The 16,703-nt window shown below is 31.3% G+C and overlaps 2 long non-coding RNA genes and 1 pseudogene across 3 annotated transcripts; 2 read left to right on the top strand and 1 right to left on the bottom strand.

Moving 5' to 3' along the window:
- Positions 1–4,262: 4,262 nt before the first annotated feature.
- LOC134263092 (uncharacterized) lies at positions 4,263–15,152 on the top strand. 2 transcript variants are annotated; one of them, XR_009991180.1, is made up of 6 exons: positions 4,263–4,361; positions 4,925–4,995; positions 11,911–12,013; positions 12,143–12,389; positions 14,794–14,903; positions 15,130–15,152. It is a non-coding gene; the product is annotated as an uncharacterized LOC134263092 (long non-coding RNA). The 2 variants fall into 2 exon arrangements; XR_009991179.1 differs by lacking the exon at positions 15,130–15,152 and having other exon boundaries at positions 4,264–4,361; positions 14,794–14,974.
- On the bottom strand, positions 5,394–6,365 carry LOC134263091 (uncharacterized). The gene is made up of 2 exons (XR_009991178.1): positions 6,145–6,365; positions 5,394–5,924 (listed from the first exon to the last, which is right to left on the bottom strand). It is a non-coding gene; the product is annotated as an uncharacterized LOC134263091 (long non-coding RNA).
- On the top strand, positions 8,936–11,207 carry LOC134263087 (uncharacterized; annotated as a pseudogene).
- Positions 15,153–16,703: the final 1,551 nt, after the last annotated feature.

The raw sequence follows: 16,703 nt of genomic DNA, 5'->3' as shown, positions 1-16,703 counted from the left end.
GAAAAAAAAACTATGTCAAATTCTTCCGTTTACGATAAATAATATAAACTGGCTTTGAGAGAAATGAAGTCTTGACAAGTCATGTTTTTTCAAAAGGCAATGATACTGGTGATTTTTGGACCATGGGTCAAAATATCCTATTGAGTTTTGTTCAATATATATTAGATTGTTGATATTTTAATCAATATGAAAAATAAAAAAAATATATAAAACAATACTTACACTTCTAAACATCCCATTCCATTTTCATTTGCTCTTTCTTCATTGCAAAACTGTACATGGAAAAAGTGAGCAGAAAAACATAAAACGACAATCCAATCTCTCATTCTGTATTATATCTAAATAGAACCAAACAGAATTATTGAATTGAAACTTCCTGTTTATACAAAAATTCATTTTCGTCGAATCAATACAATATGAGTTTGTTATCTTGTTTTTATAGAGCCTTTGTTTGCCTCACTGCAAATATATTTTCACGTAATAAAATATATACTTTGGTACATCGATTAAAGAAAAAAAATATATAATTTAATACTTATCTTTCAGTGATAATGTCTAATTTGAGAACGAATGATAGAAGTATCATGTTGTTCAAAATAGTGGAAGAACATGATGTGTTTCATTTGTGAAACACTGATGCCCCTAGGCCTTGTATACAGTAACAGTTTACGACGAGGATTGAATTTTCTTAAATGCATGTCGAATTCCAAAAGTCAAGCTAAAAAGTGTTGGTACCCAAAGGAATGTTTTACTACAAGGAATACATCTGTGAACTATGAAATTCTTATTTCTTACTGTTCAAAACTTATGAGCAAGGTTAAAGTTTTTAAAATGTAGGTCAAACTCTAAGGTCAAGGTCAAAAGGTCAAAAAAAAATTATACCAACTGAAAAATCTTTTCACAATAAATACTTGTACACATATGAAGGATGAAAGCTCTAGCTTCAACTGTTTAAAGGTTATGGCCAAGGTTAAAGTGTGGTATTTTTTTATGAACGAAATTCCAAGGTCAAGGTTAAGAAGTCAAATTTGGTTGTAACCATAGAAAAGTATTGTCAAAAGAAATTCACCAGTCAAATATGAAAGCCATGATAGTTCCACCCACTCCATAGTTATTGTCTGGGTTAATGTTGACAAAAGACACTCAAACCAACAGACAGACAAACAAACAGTCAGGCAGACAAGAAAAAAAATCCAATATACCCCAGAGATTTTTTCATCCAGGGGCATACAATTTGGGGACATTGATGTAAATTTGAGATAATGGTCAAAATATTCGATTTTAGATTCAAAACGACCTATATTTTATCTAGACTTGTCGAATATATCTTTTTTTACAAAGACATAGAGTTGGCATTCCATAAATGTTATAAAGGTAATTCTCTTAGTAAAAATATGTGAGGCTAATGTGAAACTTATTACAATGTGAAGGACAAGATATGGTTACCTGAGCCTGGCCCCTTATTCGATAAAAAATTAAATCATAGTTTCATATTGTAGAATTGTGCTAGTTTGTAGATAAGAACTTAAACTGGTGTAGGTTTTAAAACTAGCACTAATTTTGATTCAAACCATACATGGAGGCCACAAGAAGTTGCAGAAATAGGGCATTTTCCCGAATTTTCTCAATTCTAGTTGAATTTCTTTATAATTGATTACACTGGGGTCTATAGTTTTACACAGTTAAAGCGAAAACGCTTACACATGTATAATGAATTGACGATCACAACAGTCATTTTCATAACAGGTGACTTTATTTTATATTCAAGACTTCTGCTGTAAATTTACAGGAGGTGACTCTTTTAAGATAATGTTAAGAAATCAGAATAAATCAATAACATTTGAAGTATATTTTCATTTTAATATTGAAAAATATTCCGTAAATGTATACTCTAATCATTGTGATATATGGAAGTAAAAATTGGTAATGACTACATGTACAATACTCCATTTTCTCGTTTGTTAAAATCATATTAGATGTTCTGGTTCACATATTCTAACATTTGTATATATGCAGGTACATGTAATGATGTTGCGTCTTGACATCAAATTGCATTTAACAAAAACATGAACTTTTCCATTGATTTAAGTCAGAAATGAAGCACACAGTAGAAATATATACTATGAAAATCTATGGCAGTTCATTTCACTTCACACAGCCTTTTTACAGCCCTGCAAGGAGATCAAGAATTTATATCATTAAAAAGTCTTTCAATTAAATCATTTAAAGCTTCCTGATACATACAGGCATTCATAAATATATTTTTACATTATTGAATTACTCTGCATAGTCAGATTTCCCTGAATCTATGTGTTACAAGTATTGCAGGATAATTAAGAACATATCTTGATGTTTTAGATAAATGTAATAAAAGCAACCACTCAATGAAAAAAGAAATTAAAGATTGTACTGAATAAAGTATCAAACCGCCCGGGACTTTCTTTAAATTGATTCATTTTGTACTATTACATGACCGAAATGCAAAAGCCTATTTACAAAAAATCAGAAAATGTTTTTGAGTTCGACAATGTTGGATTTGTTAGGATAAAGATTTCATTTGTTGTAACAATGGTTTGCATTCTAATATCAGTTATACTGAATTAAAACCGGTAACTCAATTTCGAAATTTAGCGCCTGTAGGTAGTATTCATGAATTCCTTATAAGAAATTTAACAAGTTAGTTATATCAAATTTCATTCGTTGTAACGAATTAAAAAAATATAACTGAATGAATTCAGTTTGTTACATTAAATCAGTTCAAAGGAATTTAATTCGTTTTTACATTTTTAATGCGGTTTTCAAAAAAAAAAATGTTAATCTAGAAATTAAATTTGTTTTTTTAACAAGTTCGACAAAGCATTATATTGAATTCAAAAATATTTTGATAGTTCTTAAATGGGCTTTTGTTCATAAATTATACTACCGAAATAAATTTCGGAGAAGTCTTACACATTAACATTCTGGGATACTTCAAAATAGGTATTTCTTTCTGTTCTAATGTCTACATAACAATAAAATAAAAATCATATCAATTTTTACCATACAGTTTAAAAGAAGGAATTTGTGATAAGTGCGAGGGTCATAAAACAATACGTAGGCAATGTTGGTGTTCATTAAATTATTTCTACCGAAATGTTTTAAATGTGAAAACATTTCTCTTGTCTGTGAATATGCAACAATATAACAATACATTTTATTTAAGATAAAATATTTATATTTTTGAGCTTTATTGAGATATATATAAGGTTGTTATTTGATCAAGTCCTTTTACGCCCGAAGTACGTTATAGTAGATTTGAGCAAGTAACAACTTCATGCTATATCCCAACAAAACTCTAAAAAAATATGTTATTTCTTACATTCATATCTAATTTGTATTTGTTTAAGAAAAATCGAAGATTTACAACTTTGATTTCTTTATTTAAGTTTAAAAGCTTTTAGAAATGAATAATACTTATCATAAGACTGCTTGATATTACCAGTAGACATTCGCCTAACGAGAATATTCCTACCAAAACGAATGTTCTTTAATAAAAAAAACAAGGGGTCATTATTCTACGTGGTCATTTTTCTACAATGCACATGGAGAAAAACGACCCCAAGGCCATAATTTCTACGAAAAAGGGGGTCATTTTTCTATGTAGAATATTGATCAGGGGGTCAAATTTCTACGTAGAAAAATGATCCCCGGTCAATATTCTACGAGGGTCACTTTTCGTCGTTACACCGGCACTTATATCGTGCAGTTTTTTCTTGCAGATTAATTGTCATATCTTATGCTACGTTTACACTATGTTCCCGGCAGCCACGGCAGCCCCGTTTGCCCGAAACGTACAGTGCAGGGAACTAATTTTGTTACAAAAACCAGCATAAGGATCAGCATAAGTAGGATCAGGATAGAGCTAGCATCAGCATCAGCATTTAAAAAAACAGCATTACTTGGATCAGCATCAGCAAGCAAAGGATAGAACTAGCATTGACCTATTTTAAAACCAGCATTGACCTACTTAAAATCAGGATTATCCTGGTTTACTAAAACTACAGATTTGATTTTCACAAAACGAAACCGCAAATAGGCATTCCTATTTCAGTCGGAAATAAATACAAAGAATGTATTTCTTGCTGACAAATTGGCCAATATAATCCTACGATTATTATAAAATTAATTCAATAGCAATAACCCCGTGATATTTTCAAATCTGAATCAGCTGATCACCAAACGCTATGGAGTCTACTGGTGAGGCCACGCCACCGTAGCTATTCCACCTGACGCCATCTTATCTAAATATAGTAACTAACCGGAAGGCACGGGATCCATGTTTTCACGTTTGTGATAGACGACAGTCTCATCCGAGGGTTGAGGTAAGTAATTTATTGGCTCTAAGTGTGATTTAATTGTCTGACATTGCAATTCAAGAATAAAGATCGTTTTGTTTAGCATTTGTATTGATAATATATTCTTGAAATGGCGATAATATTGGTTAAAAGTAAAAAAATTCAAGTAACACAATGCCTTGTCAACATATGAGAGAATTAGTATTTTTAATGTTAGTCTGTATAAAGTTTAGATTAAGTAATATTAAGTTGCATGGAATGATTGCTTATTACCTTTTATTTATTATTGATGTAATTAAATTATTATTATTGTTCTCACTTTTTCACATTCTTTTTTAAAACGCTGGTGTACTGTTAATAGAGCAAATATACTGTATATAGATTATCTGCCCTTGTTATAGTTTGTTTCAGAAAAAATCAGTGTCTACATATGATACAATTATACATAAAAATTAATAATACGATGTTACAAGACATTTCAATTAAGGTCTAGCGGCTGAAACAGGTTCATCATGATATGTATTTTAATTGTGTATTTTGTGGAAATATAAGATTTACAGTCTAAATAATAAATCTTAATTTTATTACAGATGTTTAACAGCTGTTAAATGAAAAGATTTTACTAGAGTGAAATACCAACACAAAGATTATCCACATTAAGGTATGTATTCTTTAAACTTAGTTATTATGTACACTCCCGCACCTCAGATCTCCACATTTTTTCCTAATTCAAAATAAGGAAAAAATGCGGACGGGAGTATTTGGACTAATTTTCCGCATTCATTCCAGATTTTCGTAGATTCAAATTTCCAGATTTTCTCCGTATTCAAAATATGGAGAAAATGTGGATGGGAGTATTTGGACTCTTTTTCCGTATTCCCTCCAGATTTCCGCATTTCCATATATACAAAATATGGAGGTATTTACTTGGTTGATAAAATGCGGAAATACAGAAATCTGGAGAAAATACGGAGTTAATCACATGGTTATAAAATGGCTAATAAAACCGCTACATGATGCATACATACATAAATATTTACAAAACCATCAACAATGTGCAAAATTATATACAATTTATTATATCATTATGAGAAAAAAACATATAAATGAATGAACAAAATTACACATTATGTTCATGAGCAATGTATTGGATCTTATATCTTTGACAAACAAATAGGAGCATGTATGGAAAAAAAACTGGAACTCTTATTTAAGCCACAAGTTCATCATGGAAAAAATGTGGCATTTTTTAATATTCATATTAAATAAATGGAAATTTATTCATTCTATTTAAGCAAAAGTGGGAGTGAAATGTTCAACACTATTAGGTATTGGGGAAAAAATAATTGACATAGCATTGAATATTTACAAAACAAGAAAAAATTTTAGACATTTTTTATCAATCTGGATCACATTTGCCATTTTCTACCTGCATCCCTGATTCATATTTCTCACAATTCAATTTATATCTCAGGTCTGTGCTTTACACCCATCTGTCCAATAAAAATTTTCTTCAGACTTCTTTGTAATTTGTAAGGTCTCTGCATGTTTAATTTCTTGCAGCAGCACTTGCGGTCGAATTGGCAAATCCTATCAATTATAAAAAAAGTACTTAAATCATAATGGTGCAATATTAATAAAATTTAAATTCATTGCTTTTATTCCTTTTAAAATCTTTTTATAAACACAAGTTTGGGTTCTTCAATTTAATATCAATTTGTTTAAAATATTATTTATAATAATGACAATCATAGTTGACTGTTTTTAATTAAACAAGCAATAAAAAAAGAAAAAAAAAGAATATATATACCTCAAACATAACCATCCATGGACCAAGCTTTAAGCCCGTTAAAATCGCAGTAAGTTGAATGAGCACTTATTCTTTTTCAGAAATCTCCTCCTCTTGCACAGACGCTACCAAAAAAAAAAGTATGGTAAATCATTGCTAGAGATTACAGCCCATGGCTCCCCAAAATTAACACCTTTAATTGTGGTTAACCATAATAAAATTCTATGAGCTGATTGAAATATTTGAATCATGGGCATATTGGCTGAAACTTACGTAGCCTGGTAGCTCAGTCCTAGGCCTAGAGTATTTATTTTCATCATCACAGTGACACACATGTTAAAAAAACTATGACTGACTTACCGCATATGAAATACGTGTATCTGCACCTTTTGGTTGATACAGCAATACGATCTCAGGCTGTCTGGTCAACAAACTTCTTCCTTTAGACAGAGCAGACGTTGCAACATAGAGGCCAAGGTTAAATTTTGGCGGTCTGTTGTTTAAATTAATTGATCACTGAGCCCGACTTTTTGAAACATTCTTCCGATCCCGATCAAATTGTACATAACATTCAGGAGAAACAGAGAACTGCTGTTAACTCCAAGACAGTTTTTATGCACCCAAATTTTTTCGGGGCGCATATTGTTTTTGTCCTGTCTGTCTGTTTAGCTGTATGTCTGTCTGTTTGTTTGTCTGTTGTCAACTTTAACCTTCGCCATACAGGCGCGGATCCAGGATTTGAAGTTAGGGGGGGCGCCAAAATAAGCAAGGGGTCTTGGGGCCGCCTTGAGGCCCCCAGTGGGTCCAGGGCAAAGCCTTGGTGGGGGCCCAGGGGGCGAAGCCCCCGGAAGCTCATGGATTCTAGAGATTTTGAAGGGTTAAAATGAGGTCTACCAAAGCCCTGGTGGGGGCCCAGGGGGCGAAGCCCCCGGAAGCCCCTGGATTCTAGAGATTTTGAAGGGTGAAAATGAGGTCTACCAAGTAGACATATTTGATTTACGCTAACTTTGACAATTTTAGGGGGGGCGCGCGCCGGGTGCGCCCCCCCCTTAAATCCGCCACTGCCATAACTTTTGAACCGTGAGACTTAGAGACTTCATATTTGGTATGGATACTCCACTACAAAAACACTTTCAACTGACACCAAGGTCAATGACCTTATGACCTTGATTGTGACCTTTATGCTAAAAATAGCTTTTTCGAACTTTCGCCATAACTTCTGAATGGTGAGAGATAGAGACTTCATATTTGGTATGCATACTCCACTAATTAGGCACTTTCAACTGACACCAAGGTCAATGACCTTGTGACCATGACTGTGACCTTTATGCTAAAAATAGCTTTTTGGAACTTTCGCCATAACTTCTGAATGGTGAGAGATAGAGACTTCATATTTGGTATGCATACTCCACTAATTAGGCACTTTCAACTGACACCAAGGTCAGTGACCTTGACTGTGACCTATATGCTAAAAACAGCTTTTTCGAACTTTCGCAATAACTTTAAAACCGTGAGAGATAGAGACTTCATATTTGGTATGCATACTCCACTAATTAGGCACCTTCAACTGACACCAAGATCAATGACCTTGTGACCTTGACTGTGACCTATGTGCTAAATATAGCTTTTTTCGAATTTTCGCCATAACCTTTTGAACCATAGATGATAGAGACTTAATATTTGGTATGCATACTACACTAATAAAGTGCTTTAAAATGACACCAAGAACAATGACCTTGTGACCTTGACTGAGACCCATTTGCTAAAAATTGCTTTTTAGAACTTAATGTTGCCGCCAGGTGCTACTGTGTCTCACAAACACATCTTTTTCTTGATGAAAAAATTCTAAGTCCAGAGCTCCGTATTTTTTCCGAATGAAAAATATTGTAAGTTAAGAGTTTAATATTTTTCCAGATGAAAAATAGACTAAGTCCAATTCTCCGTATTATTTCCGTTTATTTTCCGGATTATTTCCGTATATTTTCTGCTTTTCCGTATTGTTAATTTTCTCCGTATTTTTTTCCACATTTTTTCCATATTAAAATGAGGAAAAAATGCGGAATAATGCGGAAATCTGGAGATCTGAGGTGCGGGCAGTGTTCAGTGTATATATATGTGTTGTAAAATATACTTTTTTGTGCTATGTTGTATATACATGTTTGCATTATATTTCAGCACACTTAATATTTATTTCATTTCTTCTTTAATTTATTTCATTTCATTTCTTTTTATTTGATTTTTCTTTCATTCATTTTATTTCAATTTTTAGTTTTGTTTTCATTTTTTTCTTTTATTTCAGTTAAATTTTTTCTTTAATTTAATTTTTGTTTATTTTATTTTCCTTTCATTTTCTTTCAATTTTTAGTTTTGTTTTCATTTTTTTCTTTTATTTCAATTTCATTTCATTTTATACAGCAAATTTGTGGTAATCTCTAACATCAGTTAGATCACTGTTTTTCACTCTAGTTCATGTTTAACTTTATCAATTATCATGGATCTGTTGTATGTAAACATCCAAGAAATTTATGAGAAACATAAGGGCGGTGAAGATTACATTCTAAATATTCACAAAAGCATTTGTGGTGCCCTAGGCGTTTCTTGTTTACAAATAAGTAAATTCGCATTGTTATGGAAAGTCAAAAAAATAGTAAAAGAAATGGAACGTCTTAAGAAATATACCAACAAAGAAAAGTATAATGCATATTGCCAAAAAAAATTTCAATTACCAACTTCAAAGAAAGAAAAGAAAATCAAAGATGATACAATGCAGGAACAGAAAGAAGATTATAAAAATCAAGAATCTCCAGAATTACAAGAAAAAATTGACGAACAACAAAAAGAAATTTTACAATTAAAGAAAGAAAACGCAGCTTTAAAAGACCGCTTAAGGTCTGTAAATATGAGGAACATCAATAGGAATTTAAAAAGAAAAACAAAAACAATTGAAATTTTAAAGGAAGAGGTGAAGGTTTTAAAACAGAAAGAAATGAATAAAAAAAATACAAAAGAGGAAAAAGGTGTCCAATGTAACACTTTTAAAACATATGTCAAAAATATTAAAAAAGAAATGGATCTTTTATTAGCAGAGAAAGAAAATAATGAAGAAAAATCACAAGACTTTGTACAGGTAGAAAAAAATTTAGATTTCAAAGATATGTCTAAAGGAAAACCTTTTAATTTTAAATTAAGAAATTTATATTATATTTTTAGAAGCCATAATGTTGGCATTGTACATATTGCACCTATTATTGAAGCTGTTTTAAAGTTGTTTGATATTAATGTAAAAAATTTACCGAGCAAATGTACGGCAGCTGTGTTGAGTAGTGAAATGGGTGTTGTTGCCAGAAATCAACTAAATGAAACTCTTTTAACTTGTACAAATACAACAATGCATAGAGACGCAACGACTAAAAAAGGCAAACATTTTTATGGCGTAAAATTTAACACAGGAGAGAAAATTTTAACAGCAGGTGTGAGAGAAGTTTGTAATGGAAAGAGTGAGACATATGTCAATTGTACAAAAGAGATTATAAATGATTTGTCCTCTAGCAAAAATGATGCTTCAAATATTTTAAATTCAGTTTATTGTTTTATGACAGACAGAAGCGCAACAGAACAAAAAGTAAATGATATTTTAAGCAAAGATATTTCACATACTGTTCATTCTTTTAAATGCTGCATTCATCCACTTTTACAGTTCTCAGAAGTGTGCTTTGCAGAGGCTTTTAATATTGAGAAGGAGTTAGAAGTTAATTTTAATGGGTATTCAAATTCATTGAAAGAACCTTTTATTTTGTTTCTTTTAAGAAATGTTTCAAAGTTTTTTTACAAAGATGGTGCTGGGGATCCAAACATTTCAGACATTTTTATGAAATATCATGGAGTAGAAAAAATTCCAATTATGAATTTCAGAGGAAACAGGTTTAATGTTTCTTTTCATAATGCAGCAGGTACATTTTTTATCCATAAACTTTTATTAGAATATATGTTCTCTATGAAAAGTTCATACTCTTTTTTACAGAATTTCATTGTTTTATCTCTGCAAAATAAGGTTATTTTATGTCTTTTAAGAGCTTTAGGAATTTTATGCAAATTAATTACAGAGCCTTACTTTGCAAAGGCGTCAGAAGTTGGGACAATATTAGATATGGGTTCTGTATATCAGAGACTTTTATTTGTTTTGAATATGTATTATGACAACCCATTACTGGCTCTAAACCAAGAGTTACGATTATTTTATGGACCACAGTTTTATGACAATGTTACAGACTTTTTATTTGATTGTTGTTTACACAACCGCTGTATTTTTGAAAAGACTTTGTGGTGTTTTAAAAACAAAAGTAGAGAAAATTTTTAATGACCATATGACAGGTGGTTAATATTTCAATATAAATCCAGATATTTTAGAAGAATGTTCGTCATGTGTCACAAACAATATTTGTGTAGAAAGACTGTTTGGAAAGTTAGATTATAATTTAAAAGCAGGCCCAACAACCAATATAAATACAATTGAAAGTGTGATGATTTTTAATGACAATGATACAAAGGAATGGCTAGAGGAGAAAGATGAAAGTGAACTAAAATTAATAGTCGAAAATGCTCGGAAGGAAAACCGAAAGTTCATGGCCTTACAGAAGGAAAGAAAAGACATATTATTTCAACAACATATACAAGGTTTGAAGGAGAAAGAAGAGGAGACAAAGAAGAAGAAAGAGAGACAGACAGAGGGTGTAGACAAAGCTTTAGAGGATATGAGGAAGCAGGGAATTTGGGAAAACAAGGATATGATTGAGAATGAAATTGAAAAGTTGAAAACAAAGAAGGAGAAACTATCTGCTCTTAAAACTCAGATAAATATGTATAAAAAAGTTTTTAAAATTAGCAAAGAGCACAAACATTTATGCCAGTATTCGAGCAAGGGCAAACAATTTGATATTATACAACTGAAAAATAATTTATTACAACTCCTGAATATACGACAAACATGTGTTAATGTGATTCCTAGTGACCTTGTGGGGAAAGAAATAATACACACATGGACTAATAGTGATGGGGGAACTCTGATTGGGAAGGACAGATTTTAAGTTATAAGGATGGAGTTTTTAAAGTAATTAGAAAAAAAAAATTCTTCCACTTGCCATTTAATATGTTTCAATCACATTAAATTTGAGATACACTTTAAAATTTCATATAATGGGTGGAGGCTAATCAGGCTATAAGTACATTAACTATAGTTCATCACCTTCATCACAATATCTCAGTAAAAGGATCAGGCTCCTGACTTACATAGAGTTTTTATGATGTACATACTTTTTTTTTACTAGCATGTCACATATCAGTAAACTCTAAATAGATCGACATACAGTGAAACATGCTTTTATAGAACATCTTATAAGTAAACCAATTCATACTGAAAGCAAAGTGATTTTTATCCATATGACTATAAATATTATACAGCCATATCTTAAAGTGCATGTTGAAATCAATGTTTTCAAATCCATATTTTTATAAAGGATTTGCAAACATAAAATACTTCTGTGCACCTTTTAACTGCATGTGTTTTATTTTTGTTTTTTTTTTTTGTTTTTGTCTAATTGTTTGTGTCTGTATTGCGAAAAGTTTTAATGAATTTAAGACTATTTAAAAAAATTACACTCATTTTTGAATAGAAATGTTAAATCTTCAATATTAGATATTTGGTATGTTTCATGGCAAAAAAAAAAATATATTAATATAACTGAAAAGCAGGATAAGAACAGACACTTATTTTCACATTTTGCATTACAGGTGCTATACTGGAGTGATAAAGAAAGAAAACAAAGTGACGTTTATGATTTGACTGAAAGAGAGATTAACACAGACATAAAAGAGGGATTTCTATTTATCAGAGGTAATGCACTTACACAAATTGTAAAACATTATTGTTCTACTTATATTACTGTTAAATGACATCAGTTTAATGTCAGCATTGTAAAAGTTATTATTTTCTAAATATACATATAATTATATATTTCCTCAGACACAACTAGATTTGACCACTGCTACGCAGCTTCTTAAACACCCTATCCTTCTGTGACGTCATCTGCCATCTTGCTTTCCAATATTTGTGCAGGACAAGAGGTCAAGGTAGTCACACTCAGTCAGTGTGGGACTCCGCGCTATACTGTATACCATTGTGAATACCTTGACCTTAATAACCCTTGAACAAATATTGGATTTTGCAAACTGAAATTACAGTGATACAGTGACTGAAATTTCCATAAAAGGTAAATACATTTTTTATGAAGAAAATATTAACTCATTTTATATTATATATACATATCATATTTTTATTTCATTTTTTTTTTTTTTATCTTCTGTTCACTGTCTTTGTCTTTTATTTTTAGTTCATTTTCTTCATCTTTTATATTTAGTTTATTGTCTTTGTTTTTTGTGTGTGTCAATCTTCATTTTTGTTTTGTTTGCGTTTCATTTTGCACAGCATTTATGGTAAAAATTCTGTTAACAATCACTTTTGTGCACATTTATATATAATCCTTCCGTGACGTCATCCACCATCTTGCTTTCTACCTTCCTCTGACAACTACATATCATCATCATGACTGAGTCAAAACTTTTGAAATATTTAAACCTTCCCGCACCAGAACCATCTGGAAAAAAAATATACCAGCCTGTTGTTCTCTCTGATAGTAAGGGAAAATGGCTCGAAAGAGCAATAACCAACAAGGTAGACATTATTTGGTTTTCTAAAAGTGGCGCGAAGATTGAGGACAGTACCGAGTGGCTCAAAAGAAACATAGATAACAAAATCAGGAAATATGGAAATGTGTGGCTTTATGTCTGGTTAGGTACCTGCAATTTGACCAGTAGAAACAATAAGTACATTAGTCTAAACCAAAATAAAAATGAAGTCGTAGAAAATATAGAAACAAAATTTTATGAGATAATTAACATTATGAATAAATATCCAGGCTCGAAAGTCACCATCTTAGAAGTACCACCTTATTCAATAAAAGCCTGGAATATAAAGAAAGGACACCCAAACCCACAAATTTTTGAAGAACAAGATAAGGAACTAGAAGAACAACTTTTTAAATTAAACAACAAAATAAAGGAAATCAACACTAATCTTAAAACCCATTCACCAGCATTTTCTGTAGATCTACACAAAACCTCCAAAACAAAATCAGGAACAAAGAAAACATCAAAACTCAGGAAATTTACAAATTTTTCCCTTTTGGCCGATGGAATCCATCCAGGATCATTAATTGCCAAAGTTTGGTTGAAAAAAATCAGAGATCAATCTATAAGAGACTGCTGGGCCTGAGGAAACAGACCAAGATATACAGAACCCAAGTCTAATATTTGTCCAGTTTGCAGGCAAATGACTTGGTAGGGAAAGAAATTTTGCATACAATTATTTTATCTTCAATAATGATAATTTTACACTGTTTCACAAAATTGCATGGCACTTAATAACAATTTTTTAAAGCATATCCTCTAAATAAATTTACAAGATGTCAAATGGCCATAGTGATCAGCCGAGAATAATAAAACAGTACAATACAACAATGTAAACGATCTATAAAAGTAAATATGTAAAATACAGCTCATGGGCAAAGAAAAAGATTTTCCAAGAAATAATGCATTTTTATTGTATGATGACTACCTAAAGCTCCACACTTCCTCCAGAATCCCTGTCCATTTGACACTTAATTTTGCTAAAGGGCTCTGTAATTATTACATTAGTGCCAAAAGTTTGACTGTTGTCCAACCATAAAGAAGAAGATTATTTAAAGATTGCATTAATTCTGATGGTTTTGCTCCCATCCCATAGGCTGCGGGGAGTGGGCATGAAATTCACAATATTTGACTGTTTCCCTTTACCCACAGATGCTATATGCCAAAATTGGTTGTCACTGGTTCAGCAGTCCCAGAAAAGAAGCTGATGATAATAAAATGTTCACACACAATGCACAATATATAACACACAAAAAAGATAGAAGACTGAAGTACATATATGTACATAGATGACTTAAAAAAGGGAACTTTTAGAAGTCAATTCAGAATTTAAGAAAATATCCATTGTCTAACAAGAGAAACATACTACTCATTTATTAAAGTAAAGTCTGCTTTTATTATCAAAAATACTAGGAATTGTGGAAATAAGTCAAAAAATTTCAACGACTGAAAAGGTTGAATGTAAAATAATTCATTAGAATTGTAAAAATGGATATTATTGAATAAGTCTTTCAAGGTGTAAAAAGTCACAAGATTTCATTTTCTTTCAATTTACTATTTGAACAATTTGAACATACATCAGTCAATCTTTTTTTCTTCTTCATATGATGCATTCATAACTGTCTAATTATTAATGGTAGTATGTTTATGTCTTGTGCATGTTTTAAAATGTTCATACATTGTTTATGTTAATGTTTTTGGTGTAAGGTGTATTGCCTAAATGTTCATTTGAAATATATGTAATATCTATTTAACTTAAAATATTTATAACTGTATCCGCCATACTTCTAAATTATATATATATTTAATTACTTATTTATGGCTATAAATAAGAACATCTATGAATTATATTTTACATTGTATACTTGTTTAATAAACTAAGGAGCTGATAAGAACAGGTTTATAATCTCTAAACAAACAATATTTTAGGTTGTGTACTGGGATGATAAAGACTGGAAGAATGACTGGGAGTTTCAGTTAACAGAGAGAGATCAGAGTTGAAGATTATTTACTACATTTTGAGAAAAAGACTATAGAAGGTATGAAGTGAGAGTTATCTTTCATTATAGGAATTACCCCTTCAATAATGAGATTGAGTTACTGCCCTTTGGAGCCAACCTCCACTTCAGGTAGAGGTTATTTGAACTTATTTCAATAACAATGGGAAGGATAACCAATGAAATTCTTTCTATTTATAACTAAGTTCTGCACTTGAGGACCTATTGATGATCATTATATTACCAATGATTTCTATTTAATTTTTAGGTGGAATAGCTACGCCACGGATTGCTGATATTGAGATCGGTGAAAAAGGGGTAAGTAGTTAGGCTTGCACATGAAAAATCAGTTAAACAATATAATAAAAGTATGATATTGTGAGTATGACTAATTACTACGAAATTCCATTGGGTTTTATAGGCATACACATGCTACGAAGTTTTTCAATCCGAATTTTCTCTAAATTTACGGAAGTCAGAAATAAAAGTCGCAGTGCATTTGACGATATTATCTGCAAGCAATTAATCATAGACTGAGGTGTAATGAACAAAACGTAATAATTAATCCAATGCAATAGTTGATATTATGTTAATGAATCTGGTGTAAATATTTTTATTGCAAAAGTTCTTTAAACAAGTCCATTCCAAAGACTATTTTTACCTACAAAGCTATTAATACCTACCTAGGCATTTAAAGCTTTTTTTTTACCTACTTTTTATGATTTCTGCATTTTGTGGCCCAAAGACCAAACGGCGCACCATGGTAAATACCATATCCTTTGATACAGTCACACTAATGATGAATACGACAAAATTTTGGACAAAAAATGATTACTTTCTGAATCGGCAATTTTACATTAGTTTCTATGGAAAATTGATAATATATGAAGTAATCAATTTTTGGCCAAATTTTTGTCATATCCATCATCAGTGTGACTGTATCAAGAGATTTTGTGCTCACCATGCTGCGCCGTTCCTGCATTTGGCCACAAAATGCAAGTAAAACAGAAAGTAGGTAAAAATAGCTACTTTGGGTAGCTCTAAATACCTAGGTAGCTATTAATAGCTACGTAGGTAGAAATAGTCTTTGGACTGGACCTGTTAAACTTTATAAAAACTTGTGCTGGAAAATGAATTTGTGTATGTACAAAAAATCATTTTGAAATAGCTAAAATAATCATGATATATAGGAGAGAGGACCTGTGCTTGAAAATATGCATACATTTATTTTAAAACTTTTTCACTACTTATTCTTTTCCTTGTTTGATGAATAGCATCTTCATAGTGGAAAATTGTGTATACAAAGTAGTTTGTATGTCCTTAGCTGCAGATCTGTAGATCTCCAAAAAAAAATATATTGATAGACTGGAGAGCTACAGTGCCACCCATTGAAAAAAACTGTATATATTTATTGCGCACAAAAAAGTGTGCTCGGTTCTTGATTAATTCTTCCAAATTCTTACCTCAATTACAAAAAAGGAAAGATTTAAAAAAAATTCCTTTATCCTTAATCAAGTACTCTCATAGTTGTCATCTGTCAACGAAACGTATCGGACCGAATTATCTTTGAAACCAAAATGGCAGTATAAATAAGCAAACTGTTCAATGACGACAATATCAGGGTCAGGAGGACTATTACAACAATTATGAGGAATGTTTGGTTGTGGAAACAGCGAAAGAAATGTTAGGAACCCATGGTTAGTAATATGTTGAGATTACAGTTTTAAAAACATGGAGAAATAAATTGAAAACCAAGCGCTCTATTTTGTGCGCAATAAATATACAGTTTTTTCAATTGGTGGCACTGTATCTCTCCGGTCTATCAATATTTTTTTTCGGAGA

Source organism: Saccostrea cucullata, unplaced genomic scaffold (genome assembly GCF_032062105.1).
Source record: "Saccostrea cucullata isolate Sc308-1 unplaced genomic scaffold, CSIRO_AGI_Scuc_v1 ctg1810, whole genome shotgun sequence".
NCBI classification, from domain to species: domain Eukaryota; kingdom Metazoa; phylum Mollusca; class Bivalvia; order Ostreida; family Ostreidae; genus Saccostrea; species Saccostrea cuccullata.
This window is presented reverse-complemented; position numbering and strand designations above follow the sequence as displayed.